At 46.7% G+C, this 14,845-nt stretch overlaps 1 protein-coding gene and 1 non-coding gene across 2 annotated transcripts in view; one reads left to right on the top strand and one right to left on the bottom strand.

The window, feature by feature from the left end:
• SPSB4 (splA/ryanodine receptor domain and SOCS box containing 4) overlaps window positions 1-14,845 on the top strand; it is a 235,948-nt gene that overhangs the window by 61,375 nt on the left and 159,728 nt on the right. The window lies entirely within an intron of this gene.
• LOC119938208 lies at window positions 10,864-11,001 on the bottom strand. The gene has a single exon (XR_005454371.1). It is a non-coding gene; the product is annotated as a small nucleolar RNA SNORA7 (small nucleolar RNA).

The raw sequence follows: 14,845 nt of genomic DNA, 5'->3' as shown, positions 1-14,845 counted from the left end.
TCAGCCCTATACCAAATTTCCCCAGAAGCCATAAGATAGGAGACTATCAATTTATATGTTAAGAAAAATTAAAGTTTTTAGATGGTGCCTTATCTCCTGTTCTCCAGACTACCTACATTGTGACGTCAGCATTGGTTTAACCCTAGAGCTCAGATTTTCATGTGCATTCGCTTGGATAGGCATGGAAGAATGAGAATTAGAGGGACTGGGAAATACCGCCTGTGGATGGCCAACGATTTAATAATTCCTCTGCTAGAGGAATGGCGAATTGTTGAGGATTAAGGATGGGCCACATTTTAACCATAATTCTTATTTTGAATTTCTTGCACCTGGTTTGCTTAACCAAAACAGCAATTTCTGGGCTGATAAAGAACTTTCCACATGATTCCTAATCAAAATACATACTAGTATGATTCTAAAAATCTATTGCTTTAACTAAATGTTTTTCTTGTTAGCTTCAGTCAGGCAGGACATAAATCAATGGAAAATTTTTCTGGCAAGGATGGGGAATCCAGCTCAAACTGATTAGAGAAATTCTACAAAATAGATTATTGGGGCCTATGTAGAGATATTTCTCTCACCCCCAATTCTTTATCTAATTGGAGAAATAATAAAAACAAGATTTAATCCAAACAAATGTTCCCAGATAACCGTGTCCTCTCTAAATTGAGAGGGCAGGATGGGCAGGGATTATACTGCTAGTTGATTAACAAGGCTAATCCAGGCAAGTGTCCCAGAAGAGGCGGAATTTAAGCCCCATTTTTGGTGTGGTGCTTCTTTTTAAGCAGCAGATGGTTAGGAGGAAAGATATTATTCAGTGGTGCTGTTTTTTTTGTGGCATAGTCACTGTACTAAGCGCTGGGGTAGATAAAAGCTAATCAGGTTGGACACAGTCCCTGTCCCACGTGGGGCTCACAGTCTGAATCCTCATTTTACTGGTGAGGAATCTGAGGCGCAGAGAAGCAAAGTGACTTGCCCAAGGTGCCTCAGCACACAAGTGGTGGAGTCGAAATTAGAACCCATATCCGTCTGAGTTCCAGGCCTGTATTCTATCCAATAGGCTATGCCGTTTCTCAGCTGTTTCACAAAAGGCTTGTTGGTTGGTGAGGAAGGCCTAGAGAAAGACTTGTATTGGTATGCCTGCTAAGAACTGGTTGAAATCTGGTGTCCATAATGATTCTGAGCAATCTGCAATCTCTACAGAAACACTCTGGGCATGTCACACCCCTTCTCAGAAATCTCCAGTGGTTGCCTGTCAACCTACGAATCAAGCAAAAACCCCTCACTTTCGGCTTCAAGGCTCTCCATCGTCTCACCCCCACCTACCTCACCTCCCTTCTCTCCTTCTACAGCCAGTCCATACTGTCTGCTCCTCTGCCACTAACCTCCTCACTGTACCTCATTCTCACCTGTCCTGCCGTCGATCCCCGGCTCACGTCCTTCCCCTGTCAAGGAATGCCCTCCCTCTACACATCTGCCAAACTAGCTCTCTTCCTCCCTTCAGAGCCCTTCTGAGAGCTCACCTCCTCCAGGAGGCCTTCCCAAACTGAGCCCCCTTTTTCCTCTCCTCCTCCCCTCTCCAACACCCCCCTGCCCTACAGCATTTGCATATATTTGTACATATTTATTACTCTATTCATTTTGCTTGAATATATATTTACTACTCTATTTTATGAATGATGTGCATATAGCTATAATTCTATTTATTCTGTTGGTTTTGACACCTGTCTACATGTTTTATTTTGTTGTCTGTCTCTCCCTTCTAGACTGTTAGCCCATTGTTGGGTAGGGACCACCTCTATATGCTGCCGGCTTGTACTTCCCAAGTGCTTATAGTACAGTGCACTGCACACAGTAAGCGCTCAATAAATACGATTGAATGAATGAATGTTGGCCTTGGAACTTGCCTCCCCCTTTTAGACTGTGACCCCACTGTTGGGTAGGGACTTTCTCTATATGTTGCCAACTTGTACTTCCCAAGTGCTTAGTACAGTGCTCTGCACACAGTAAGCGCTCAATAAATACGATTGATGATGATGATGATGATGATGAAACAGTTCCCTTCCAGGGTTGGATGTTCTTCAGCTCTGGCAAACCAACATTCTCCAGAGACTGGAGAGACCAGCTGAGACAGTAGGAGAGTCAGGAGGATATGACAGTGAGGAGAGGTATCATCCACCTAAGGACTAATACCCCATGGAAGCAGCATGCTTAGTGGATAGAGCCCAGGCCTGGGCATCAGAAGGACCTGGGTTCTAATCCTGGCTCCACCACTTCTCTGCTGTGTGACCTTGGACAATTCACTCAACTTGTCTGTGCCTCAGTTACCTTGTCTGTAAAATGGGAATTAAGAATGTGAGCCCCATGTGGGGAAGGAACTGTGTCCAACCTGAAAAACTTGTATCTACCCTAGAGCTTAGAACAGTGCTTGGCACATAGTAAGGGCTTAACAAACACTATTGTTATTATTACCCAGTTAAGCTGGTATCAGGTCCATCCTATCCCGGCCATGGTGGAAAGTGTGAAATTGCATGACTGAACTAGGATAATCACTTGGAAGGTTCCAGGGCAATGTTTTGAGGGCTATTCATTTTCCACTTCAAATCTTGGCAAATTCTATTTGGATTATTAGTATATAATTGGTATAAAGCATACAATTGGTATAAAGCATATTTTTGTACTTCCCAAGCGCATGCTTAGTACAGTGCTCTGCACACAGTAAGTGCTCAATAAATACGATTGAATGAAGGAATGAAGGAATATTTTTCATTTCCTAATGACATTTGGGTTTTGAAGTGGAAATCACCTGCTGCACCTTACAACCTTCCCTTTCTCTCACCTCTGATCCCCACACCTCTCTCTCTGCACTAGAATCGTCCTCAGTCCATTCATTCATTCAATTGTATTTATTGAGCACTTACTGTGTGCAGAGCACTGTACTAAGCGCTTGGGAAGTACAAGTTGGCAGCATATAGAGACGGTCCCTACCCAACAACGGGCTCACAGTCTAGAAGGGGGAGACAGACAACAAAACAAGTAGACAGGTGGCAGTATCATCAGAATAAATAGAATTATAGCTATATACACATCATTAATAAAATAAACAGTAATAAATATGTACAAATATACACAAGTGCTGTGAGGAGGGGAAGGGGGAAGGGCAGAGGGAGGGAGGGGAAGTGATGGAGAGGGGAGGAGGAGCAGAGGAAAAGGGGGGCTCAGTCTGGGAAGGCCTCCTGGAAGAGGTGAGCTCTCAGTAGGGCTTTGAAGAGGGGAAGAGAGCCAGTTCGGCGGATGTGAGGAGGGAGGGCATTCCAGGCCAGAAGTAGGGCATGGGCCAGGGGACGATGGCGGGACAGGTGAAAACGAGGCCCAGTGAGGAGGTTAGCAGCGGCAGAGGAGCGAAGTGTGCGGGCTGAACTGTAGAAGGAGAAAAGGGAGGTGCGATAGGAGGGGGCAAGGTGATGGAGAGCTTTGAAGTTGTTAGTCCAAAAAGCTGCATGGGCTAGAGGATAAAGCAAAAGACTGTGAGCCCAATGTAGAATCAGGACTGTCTAAACTGATTAGCTTGTACCTATTCCAGTGCTTAGTGCAGTGCCTGGTACATAATAAGTGCTTAACAAATGCTATTAAAAAAAAAGACCTGGATTCTAATCCTGACTCCACCACTTGTCTGCTGCATGACCTTGGGGGTGTCACTTCATTTCTCTGGGTCTCAGTTACCTCATCTGTAAAATGGGGATTAAGACTGTAAGTTCAGTGAGGGACAGAGGCTGTGTCCAACCCAATTGTCTTGTATCTACCCCTGCATTTAGTACAGTGCCAGTCACCTAAGTGCTTTTTTCATTCCTTCAATCATATTTATTGAGTGCTTACTGTGTGCAGAGCACTGTACTAAGTGCTTGGGAAATACAAATTGGCAACATATAGAGATGGTCCCTACCCAACAGTGGGCTCACAGTCTAGAAGGGGGAGACAGAGAACTAAACAAAACATATTAACAAAATAAAATAAATAGAATAAATATGTACAAATAAAATAGAGTAATAAATACGTACAAACATATATACATATATACAGGTGCTTTGGGGAGGGGAAGGAGGTAAGGTGGGGGGATGGAGAGGGGTTGGAGGGGGAGACAAATAACATTAACAAAAAATAAGATACCTAGAATTGTGCCTCCACAATCTGTTGGGCCACTTGGGAGAGGACTATACAACAATAAACAGACACATTCCCTGCCCACAATGAGCTTACAGTCTAGTCAAGAGAAGCAGCATGGCATAGTGGATAGAGCATGGGCCTGAGACTCAGAAGGTTATGGGTGCTCCTTTTGTCTGCTGTGTGACCTTGGGCAAGTCACTTCACCTCTCTGGGCCTCAGTCACCTCATCTGGAAAATGGGGATTGAGACTTCCTAGTCCCATGTTGGTCAGGGACTATGTCCAGCTCCATTTGCTTGTATCCACCCCAGCATTTAATACAGTGTCTGGCACATAGTAAGCACTTAGCAAATACCATCATTATGAGTCTCATCCTGTCAGGCTGCTTCCCTCCTCTTTTTCCCTAGATTCTGTATAAGATTTGCTTCTCTACAGCCTGCCTATCCCAGAAGAGGGATCTGCCATTGAGGAAACCCTGGGCTCTGCTCAGGGAGATTTTATTCCCAGGGCTTCTCCTCCCACTCCACCCCCTCCAGAAGAGTGGTTCTTGAAGAGACTATTTGGAAATCTGATCAGATCTCAGTGATGTGCTTGGCCCTTGTATGCCTATATTTTCCCTCCCATCTACCTCTGTATCAACTGATGTCCCAACTAGCTCCCTTTGCTCTACCCCCCATCCCTGTCCCAAAGCACTTGTGTATATATATACGTAATAATAATAATAATGATGATGGCATTTGTTAAGTGCTTACTGTGTGCCAAAGCACTGTTCTAAGCCCTGGGGAGGATACAAGGTGATCAGGTTGTACCACGTGGGGCTCACATTCTGAATCCCCATTTTCCAGATGAGGGAACTGAGGCCCAGAGAAGTGAAGTGACTTGCCCAAAGTCACACAGCTGACAAGTGGGGGAGCCGGGATTTGAACCCATGACCTCTGACTCCCAAGTCCGTGCTCTTTCCACTTCCAATTCTATTTATTTTATTAATGATGTGTAAATACCTATAATTCTGTTTATTTAGAATGATGTTACTGATGCCTGTTTACTAGTTTTGATGTCTGTCTCCCCCTCTTCTAGACTGTGAGCCCATTGTGGGCAGTGATTGTCTCTATCTGTTGCTGAATTGTACTTCCCAAGCACTTAGTACAGTGCTCTGCACACAGTAAATGCTCAATAAATATGAATGAATGAATCTAAGAGATTCAGGTGGCTTGCATTGTGTGACCCTGGAGGCTTCTGGGATTCACACCCATGACTCCCTCTGCGTGTGACTGTGCGGTAGTCCCACCGCCACTGTGCTTGCTGGGGCCTGAAAGTAGCTCCGAGTCCCAGGGGCTCCCTAATGGCAGGGTCAGATCAGGTTTTCCAGGTCAAGTCTGGCCTAAGCAGGGCCCTTTCCCAAATCTCTGCAGTGTCCTGGAATATTGGGTTTGTCCACATGAGCTTCAGGGTTGCACATTGAGTAGGATTAAACCCCCGGCTTTACCACCTCTATCTGGATGCATTACCTGGTTTCCCCTCACCCTGACACTTGCCCCTCCATCCCTGGTTCCTGCTCACTGTAAACATTGTCTCCTGCTTCTGGGAGCTTCTCTTGTCATTCATTCAGTCGTATTTATTGAGCACTTACTGTGTGCAGAACACTGTACTAAGGTCTGAGAGCTAGGGTCCTGGCATTGAACAGACCCATGGCCTAGTGGAAAGAGCACAAGAGTGAGTCAGGATGCTTGGGTTCATTTCAGCTTCTCCACTTGTGTGCTGTGTGGCATTATTATTATTGAGTCACTTGACTTCTCTGGGCCTCTGCTTCCTCATCTGTAAAATGGGGATTAAATATCCTCACACCCTCGTAGACTTTGAGTCCCATGTGGGGCAGGAACTGTTTCCAATCCGATTGTATTGTATTTACTCCAGGACTCGAGAAATAGTACATGCTTAACAAGTACCTCAATTGTTTAAGTAATATATTCCCTTCAAACATGCCCATGTCTCTCCCATCCTAAAAAAACCCTCTCTTGACCCCACCTCACCTTCTAGTTATCGTCCCATATCCCTCCTACCATTCCTTTCCAAACTCCTTGAACGAGTTGTCTACACGCGCTGCCTAGAATTCCTCAACAACAACTCTCTCCTCGACCCCCTCCAGTCTGGCTTCCGTCCCCTTCGTTCCACGGAAACTGCGCTCTCAAAGGTCACCAATGACCTCCTGCTTGCCAAATCCAACGGCTCATACTCTGTCCTAATCCTCCTCGACCTCTCAGCTGCCTTTGACACTGTGGACCACCCCCTTCTCCTCAACACGTTATCTGACCTTGGCTTCACAGACTCCATCCTCTCCTGGTTCTCCTCTTATCTCTCCGGTCGTTCTTTCTCAGTCTCTTTTGCAGGCTCCTCCTCCCCCTCCCATCCTCTTACTGTGGGGGTTCCCCAAGGTTCAGTGCTTGGTCCCCTTCTGTTCTCAATCTACACTCACTCCCTTGGTGACCTCATTCGCTCCCACGGCTTCAACTATCACCTCTACGCTGATGACAGCCAGATCTACATCTCTGCCCCTGCTCTCTCCCCCTCCCTCCAGGCTCGCATCTCCTCCTGCCTTCAGGACATCTCCATCTGGATGTCCGCCCGCCACCTAAAGCTCAACATGTCGAAGACTGAGCTCCTTGTCTTCCCTCCCAAACCTTGTCCTCTCCCTGACTTTCCCATCTCTGTTGACGGCACTACCATCCTTCCCGTCTCACAAGCCCGCAACCTTGGTGTCATCCTCGACTCCGCTCTCTCATTCACCCCTCACATCCAAGCCGTCACCAAAACCTGCCGTTCTCAGCTCCGCAACATTGCCAAGATACGCCCTTTCCTCTCCATCCAAACCACTACCCTGCTAATTCAAGCTCTCATCTTATCCCGTCTGGACTACTGCACTAGCCTTCTCTCTGATCTCCCATCCTCGTGTCTCTCTCCACTTCAATCCATACTTCATGCTGCTGCCCGGATTATCTTTGTCCAGAAATGCTCTGGACATATTACTCCCCTCCTCAAAAACCTCCAATGGCTACCGATCAATCTGCGCATCAGGCAGAAACTCCTCACCCTGGGCTTCAAGGCTGTCCATCACCTCGCCCCCTCCTACCTCACCTCCCTTCTCTCCTTCTACTGCTCAGCCCTCCCCCTCCGCTCCTCCACCACTAATCTCCTCACTGTACCTCACTCTCGCCTGTCCCGCCATCGACCCCCGGCCCACGTCATCCCCCGGGCCTGGAATGCCCTCCCTCTGCCCATCCGCCAAGCTAGCTCTCTTCCTCCCTTCAAGGCCCTGCTGAGAGCTCACCTCCTCCAGGAGGCCTTCCCAGACTGAGCCCCTTCTTTCCTCTCCCCCTCGTCCCCCTCTCCATCCCCCCGTCTTACCTCCTTCCCTTCCCCACAGCACCTGTATATATGTATATATGGTTGTACATATTTATTACTCTATTTATTTATTTATTTATTTTTCTTGTACATTTCTATCCTACTTATTTTATTTTGTTGGTATGTTTGGTTCTGTTCTCTGTCTCCCCCTTTTAGACTGTGAGCCCACTGTTGGGTAGGGACTGTCTCTATGTGATGCCAATTTGTACTTCCCAAGCACTTAGTACAGTGCTCTGCACATAGTAAGCGCTCAATAAATACGATTGATTGATTGATTGATTGATTGATTGATATTCCAGGCCACCAGCCAAGAACAGGGGAGCCCCCGCCCCTTCCCTTCCCACCCATAGCCTCCAGGAGCCAGAAGGTTGAACAAGCCCTGAACAGCTAATTCATTTATTCAATCATTATTTGTCGAGCTCTTACTCTGTACAGAGTACCGTACTAAGAGCCTGAGAGAGTACAATAGAACAACCAACATCATCATCATCAATCGTGTTTATTGAGCGCTTGCTATGTGCAGAGCACTGTACTAAGCGCTTGGGAAGTACAAATTGGCAACATATAGAGACAGTCCATACCCAACAGTGGGCTCACAGTCTAAAGGGGGGAGACAGAGAACAAAACCAAACATACTAACAAAATAAAATAGAATAGATATGTAGAAATAAATTAAATAAATAAATAAATAGAGTAAAAAATATGTACAAACATATATACATATATACAGGTGCTGTGGGGAAGGGAGGGAGGTAAGATGGGGGGATGGAGAGGGGGACGAGGGGGAGAGGAAGGAAGGGGCTCAGTCTGGGAAGGCCTCCTGGAGGAGGTGAGCTCTCAGTAGGGCCTTGAAGGGAGGAAGAGAGCTAGCTTGGCGGATGGACAGAGGGAGGGCATTCCAGGCCCGGGGGATGAAGTGGGCCGGTGGTCGATGGCGGGACAGGCGAGAGCGAGGTACGGTAAGGAGATCAGCGGTGGAGGAGCGGAGGGTGCGGGCTGGGCTGGAGAAGGAGAGAAGGGAGGTGAGGTAGGAGGGGGCGAGGTGATGGACAGCCTTGAAGCCCAGGGTGAGGAGTTTCTGCCTGATGCGCAGATTGATCGGTAGCCATTGGAGGTTTCTGAGGAGGGGAGTAATATGTCCAGAGCATTTCTGGACAAAGATAATGCGGGCAGCAGCATGAAGTATGGATTGAAGTGGAGAGAGACACGAGGATGGGAGATCAGAGAGAAGGCTAGTGCAGTAGTCCAGAAGGGATAAGATGAGAGCTTGAATTAGCAGGGTAGCGGTTGGGATGGAGAGGAAAGGGCGGATCTTGGCAATGTTGCGGAGCTGAGACCGGCAGGTTTTGGTGACAGCTTGGATGTGAGGGGTGAATGAGAGAGCGGAGTCGAGGATGACACCAAGTTTGCGGGCTTGTGAGACGGGAAGGATGGTAGTGCCGTCAACAGAGATGGGAAAGTCAGGGAGACGGCAAGGTTTGGGAGGGAAGACAAGGAGTTCAGTCTTTGACATGTTGAGCTTTAGGTGGCGGGCAGACATCCAAATGGAGATGTCCTGAAGGCAGGAGGAGATGCGAGCCTGGAGAGAGGGGGAGAGAGCAGGGGCAGAGCTGCAGATCTGGGTGTCATCAGCGTAGAGTTGATAGTTGAAGCCGTGGGAGCGAATGAGGTCACCAAGGGAGTACGTGTAGATCGAGAACAGAAGGGGACCAAGCACTGAACCTTGGGGAACCCCCACAGTGAGAGAATGGGAGGGGGAGGAGGAGCCTGCAAAAGAGACTGAGAAAGAACGACCGGAGAGGTAAGAGGAGAACCAGGAGAGGACGGAGTCTGTGAAGCCAACAGATACATTCCCTGCCCACAATGAGCTTACACTCTAGAGGGGAAGACAGACATTAATACAAATAAATAAATTACAGATATGTAGTCTTCCCGAGGTTTTGTCGTGGGCACCTACTGAGGCTGGTGCTAGCTTCCCAAAGCCTGCAGCAGAGAGGAGCTCAAGCAAGGAAGATCATAACACAGCCCCAGAACAACAGGGAGGGAAATGATGAGCCAGTTGCTCTCAAGGATCAACTAGGGAAACAGCATGGCCTAGTGCAGACAGCAAGCACCTGGGAGTCAGAGGACCTGGGTTCTAATCCCAGCTCTGCCACTTGTTTACTGAGTGACCCTGGGCAAGTTACTTAGCTTCTTTATCTGTGCCTCAGTTTCCTTATCAGTAAAAGGGGGATGGAATCCTACTCCCTCCAACTTAGACTGTAAACCCCAGGGGGGACAGGGACTGTATCGGACTGGACTAACTTTTATCTACCCCAATTAATCAATCAATCAGTGGTAATCATTGAGAGCTTACTATGTGCAGCACTTAGTACAGTGCTCTGCACAAAGTAAGCGCTCAATAAATACAATTGAATGAATGAACACTAAGCACTTGGGAAAGTGCAGTACAACAGAATTAGCAGACATTTTCCCTGTCCATAATGAGTTTACAGTCTAGAGGGGGAGATGGATATTAATATGGATAAATATTTAATTTAATAAATATAATTGAAAGATATGTACATAAGTGCTGTGGGGTTGGGGTGAATATCAAATGTCCAGAGATCATAGATGCACATGAACTTAGTACAATGCTTGGCAGATGATAAATGCTTAACAAGTACCTTAATAAAAGTATATGTATATACTTTTATTTTATATATATATATATAATATATATATATATATATATATATATATATATATATATATATACATACATATAGACTTGGAAAGCTCTTCTGCAAGGCTCCAGGATGCTTTGTGCCCGTGAGTGAGTCTGGCAGATTCTCCTGTAGGTTTTAGTATTCCACTCCCCACAGTGTGAATGGACGTTTGGATATTTGATATTCGCCCCACCCTCAACCCCACAGTACTTACATGCACGTCTTTGTTACATATTATAAATTACTCATTTATATTAGTGTCTGTCTCCCCCTCTAGACTGTAAGCACATTGTGGGAAAGGACTCTGTCTGCTAATTCTGTTGTACTGTGCTCTCCCAAGCACATAGTATGGTGCTCTGCAAATAGTATTGTCTTATGCTGTTGAGTTGTCACCAACCCATAGCGACTCCATGGACACATGTCTCCCAGAAAGTCCCACTTCCTCCTGCAATCATTCTGCTAGTGTATCAGTAGATTTTTCTGGGTAAAAATGCAGAGGTGGTTTACCACTGCCTTCTTCCGTGCAGTAAACACGAGTCTCTGCTTTCGATTCTCTCCCATGCCACTGCTGCCCAGCACAGGTGAGTTTTGACTTGTAGCAGATTGCCTTCCACTCACGAGCCACTGCCGAAGCTAGGAATGGAAGGGGTAGGCCTCTGCTTGACTTTCCCTCCCATAGCTGAGACTGGTAAAGTACTAGAAACTCTCCAGGTGCCATTTTAAGAGGGGACTGTGCATAGGAAGTACTCAATAAATACGACTGATGGATCGAATAAATGGAGTACTTTGTACTATTGAGTACTACTAATAGTAGATTAGGGGATCCTGAGGGTCTCCTCCATTGGTGTCCTGCCTCTCGTCTGGTCGTTACCTTCTTGGCATTTCCAGGAGTGTTCATCTTGATCTCAATATCTCTTTTAGAGCCTGCCGGGCCCCACCCTATCCTGGTCCCCATTAATTCTGTTGCTCTGGATTTTAGCACTAGAGCTTAGACCATTTTGCCATCCAAATTATGGCCCTTTTCAACAGCCCCGGCAATCATCGCTATCAGGAAGAACCTCTTCCAAGAGGTCTAATCTATTTTAGGGCCCTCCCATAAACATTCACGCTTTGATAATCAAACAAGACCCTTATGTCTTTTTCCCTCCCTGCATCCCCCGCAAGTCAGTCTAGTCCGTGACAAATTTATTCCTTGAGAAGCAGATGTTTAGATTTGAGAGGAAGCCCATTTCACAGCTATTCTCTATTAACACTATCCCAGGACTTCTGAAGGTGTTCTCCAGGTACTGTTTAAATGTTGCTTTTCAGTCTCCATGACCTATGTACGCAACTGCAGTCAGTCTCAACATGCACTATTGGGGTGAAGGCCTTGCCATGTCAAAACTGATTGAAACACCTGGCAAACCTTTGTCCCTTTTGATACCATTAGTGCCCATGGTGATACTCCGTGGAATGAGAAGGGGTTGCTGTGTTTCTTGGCTTGTTGTCCTCCTGTGGGACTTGACGTGTCCTCTAGCTCCTGGGAATTGGTAGGGACTTTGAAAAGTGTCCTGAAGTGGGGAGAGCAGAGTTGCAGGGGAAAACAGGAGATCCTGCCAGACTGTAAGTTCTTTGTGGGCAGAGAAGTGTCTACCAACTCTGTTATACTCTCCCAAGCGCTTTTTACAGTGGTCTGCACACAGAAACAGCTCAATAAATATAATTGATTGATTGATCCAAGGACCCGCTGTTGCCCCTGCATATCTGTTCTTCAGGCCTCAGAAACCCAAGTTAAAGTATTGAGCTTTATTGTGCAGAGAGGTGTAGTGATCACTCGAGTGATCAGGGAATGTGTCTACCAACTCTGTGGTATTGTACTTTCCCAAGTGGGCAGGGAACATGGCTACCAACACTGTTAAATTGTACTCTCCCAAGAGCCTAGAAGAATGCTATGCACACAGTAAGAACTCAAGAAAATAGTGTGGCTTAATGGATAGAGCATGGGCCTGGGAATTAGAAGGACCTGGCTTCTAATCCCAGCTCTGCCACTTGTCCTATCCCATCTGGACTACTGCATCAGCCTTCTCTCTGATCTCCCATCCTCGTGTCTCTCCCCACTTCAATCCATACTTCATGCTGCTGCCCGGATTGTCTTTGTCCAGAAACGCTCTGGGCATTTTACTCCCCTCCTCAAAAATCTCCAGTGGCTACCAATCAATCTGCGCATCAGGCAGAAACTCCTCACCCTGGGCTTCAAGGCTGTCCATCACCTCGCCCCCTCCTACCTCACCTCCCTTCTCTCCTTCTACAGCCCACCCGGCACCCTCTGCTCCTCTGCCACTAATCTCCTCACTGTACCTCGTTCTCGCCTGTCCCGCCATTGACCCCCGGCCCACGTCATCCCCCGGGCCTGGAATGCCCTCCCTCCGCCCATCCGCCAAGCTAGCTCTTTCCTCCCTTCAAGGCCCTACTGAGAGCTCACCTCCTCCGGGAGGCCTTCCCAGACTGAGTCCCTTCCTTCCTCTCCCCCTCTTCTCCCTCTCCATCGCCCCCATCTTACCTCCTTCCCTTCCCCACAGCACCTGTATATATGTATATATGTTTGTACATATTTATTACTCTATTTATTTTACTTGTACATATCTATTCTATTTATTTTATTTTGTTAGTATGTTTGGTTTTGTTCTCTGTCTCCCCCTTTTAGACTGTGAGCAAACTTTTGGGTAGGGACTGTCTCTATATGTTGCCAACTTGTACTTCCCAAGAGCTTAGTACAGTGCTCTGCACACAGTAAGCGCTCAATAAATACGATTGATTGATTGATTGATTGTCCGCTCTGTGACCTTGGGCAAGTCACTTCACTTCTTTTAAAAATCATATCTGTGGAGGCTTACCATGTACCAGGCACTGTACTAAGTTCTGACTTCTCTGTGCCTCAGTTCCCTCATCTGTAAAATGGGGGTTAAGACTGAGCCACACTTGGGACAGACTGTGTCTAACCTGATTAACTTATATATACCCCAGTGCTTAGTAACAATAATAATAATAATAATAATGGCATTTATTAAGTGCTTACTATGTGCAAAGCACTGTTCTAAGCGCTGGGGAGATTACAAGGTGATCAGGTTGTCCCACATGGGGCTCACAGTCTTAATCCCCATTTTACAGATGAGGTAACTGAGGCACAGAGAAGTTGTGACTTGCCCAAAGTCACACTTAGTGTAGTGAATACCATTACAGAATAAATAAATTAAATGCCATCGATTGCTAGCCCCTTACCGTCTCTCAGAAGAGAATGGTGATGCAGAGAAGCAGCATGGGTAGTGTATAGAATAGAACATGGGCCTGGGGCCAGAAGATCATGGGTTCTAATTCCGTATGCCACTTGTTCTGCTGTGTGACCTTGGGCAAGTCATTCAATTCTCCTTACCTCAGTTATTTCATCTGTGAAATGGGAATTGAGACTGTGAGCCCAATGGTGAGACAAGGACTGTTTCTAACCTGATTTGCTTGTATCCACCCCAGTGCTTAGTAGTGCCTGGCACATAGCACATAACAAATACCATAATTAATTATTAATGATTATGCTGCAAGACAAGGAGCTCTCCTTCAGTTTGAATATGACGCTGATGCCGACCCTAACCTAATAATAATAATAATAATAATGGTATTTAAGTGCTTACTATGTACCAAGCATTGTTCTAAGCACTGGGGTAGATACAAGGTAATCAGGTTGTTCCACATGGGGCTCACAGTCTTAATCCCCATTTTACAGATAAGGTAATTGAGGCACAGAGAAGTGAAGTGACTTGCCCAAAGTCACGCAGCTAAGTGGGGGAGCCGGGATTAGAAGTCATGACCTCTGACTCCCAAGCTCTTGCTCTTTCCACTAAGCCATGCTGACTGCTTGCTGGTGGGGATGTCCCAGGCCCGCAGAAAGCGGGGGAACCCAAATACGTCAACCAGCTGTTCCCACTGCCCACTTTGGCTTTGCTCTCTGAGCAGGGCGGCAAAGACAGGGAGGATAGTCAAAGAAGCCCAGCAATTCTGAGAAATAAAAACCACACTGGAAGTGGAGGGTCTTCCCACTGCTGATCATTTCTGGTCAGAAGGATTCAGTTTTGTCTCCCACATGGGCCCCCCACCTTGTGGTAATAATAGTAATAATAACGGCATTTGTTAAGTGCTTACTATGTGCAAAGCACTGTTCTATGTGCTGGGGGGGATACAAGGTGATCAGGTTGTCCCATGTGGGGCTCACAGTCTTAATCCCCATTTTACAGATGAGGGAACTGAGGCTCAGAGAAGTTAAGTGACTTGCCCAAGGTCACAAAGCAGACATGTGGCAGAGCTGGGATTAGAACCCATGACCTCCGGCTCCCAAGCCCATGCTCTTTCGCTTTGGCTAGGCAGGAGGACCCGCAGAATGTCTGCCCTCTGCTGTGGGACAGCAAGTCAAAGCCTACTCTGTCTCCCCTCAGGGCTCAGTTCGTTCATTCATTCATTCGTTCAATCATATTTATCGAGCGTTTATCGGGTACAGAGCACTATACTAAGGATTTGGGAGGGTCCAATAGAACAATAAACAGACACA

This window comes from Tachyglossus aculeatus, chromosome 1, assembly GCF_015852505.1.
Source record: "Tachyglossus aculeatus isolate mTacAcu1 chromosome 1, mTacAcu1.pri, whole genome shotgun sequence".
NCBI lineage: Eukaryota > Metazoa > Chordata > Mammalia > Monotremata > Tachyglossidae > Tachyglossus > Tachyglossus aculeatus.
Note: the sequence above shows the minus strand (reverse complement) of the source record. Positions and strands in the feature narration are given on the sequence as shown.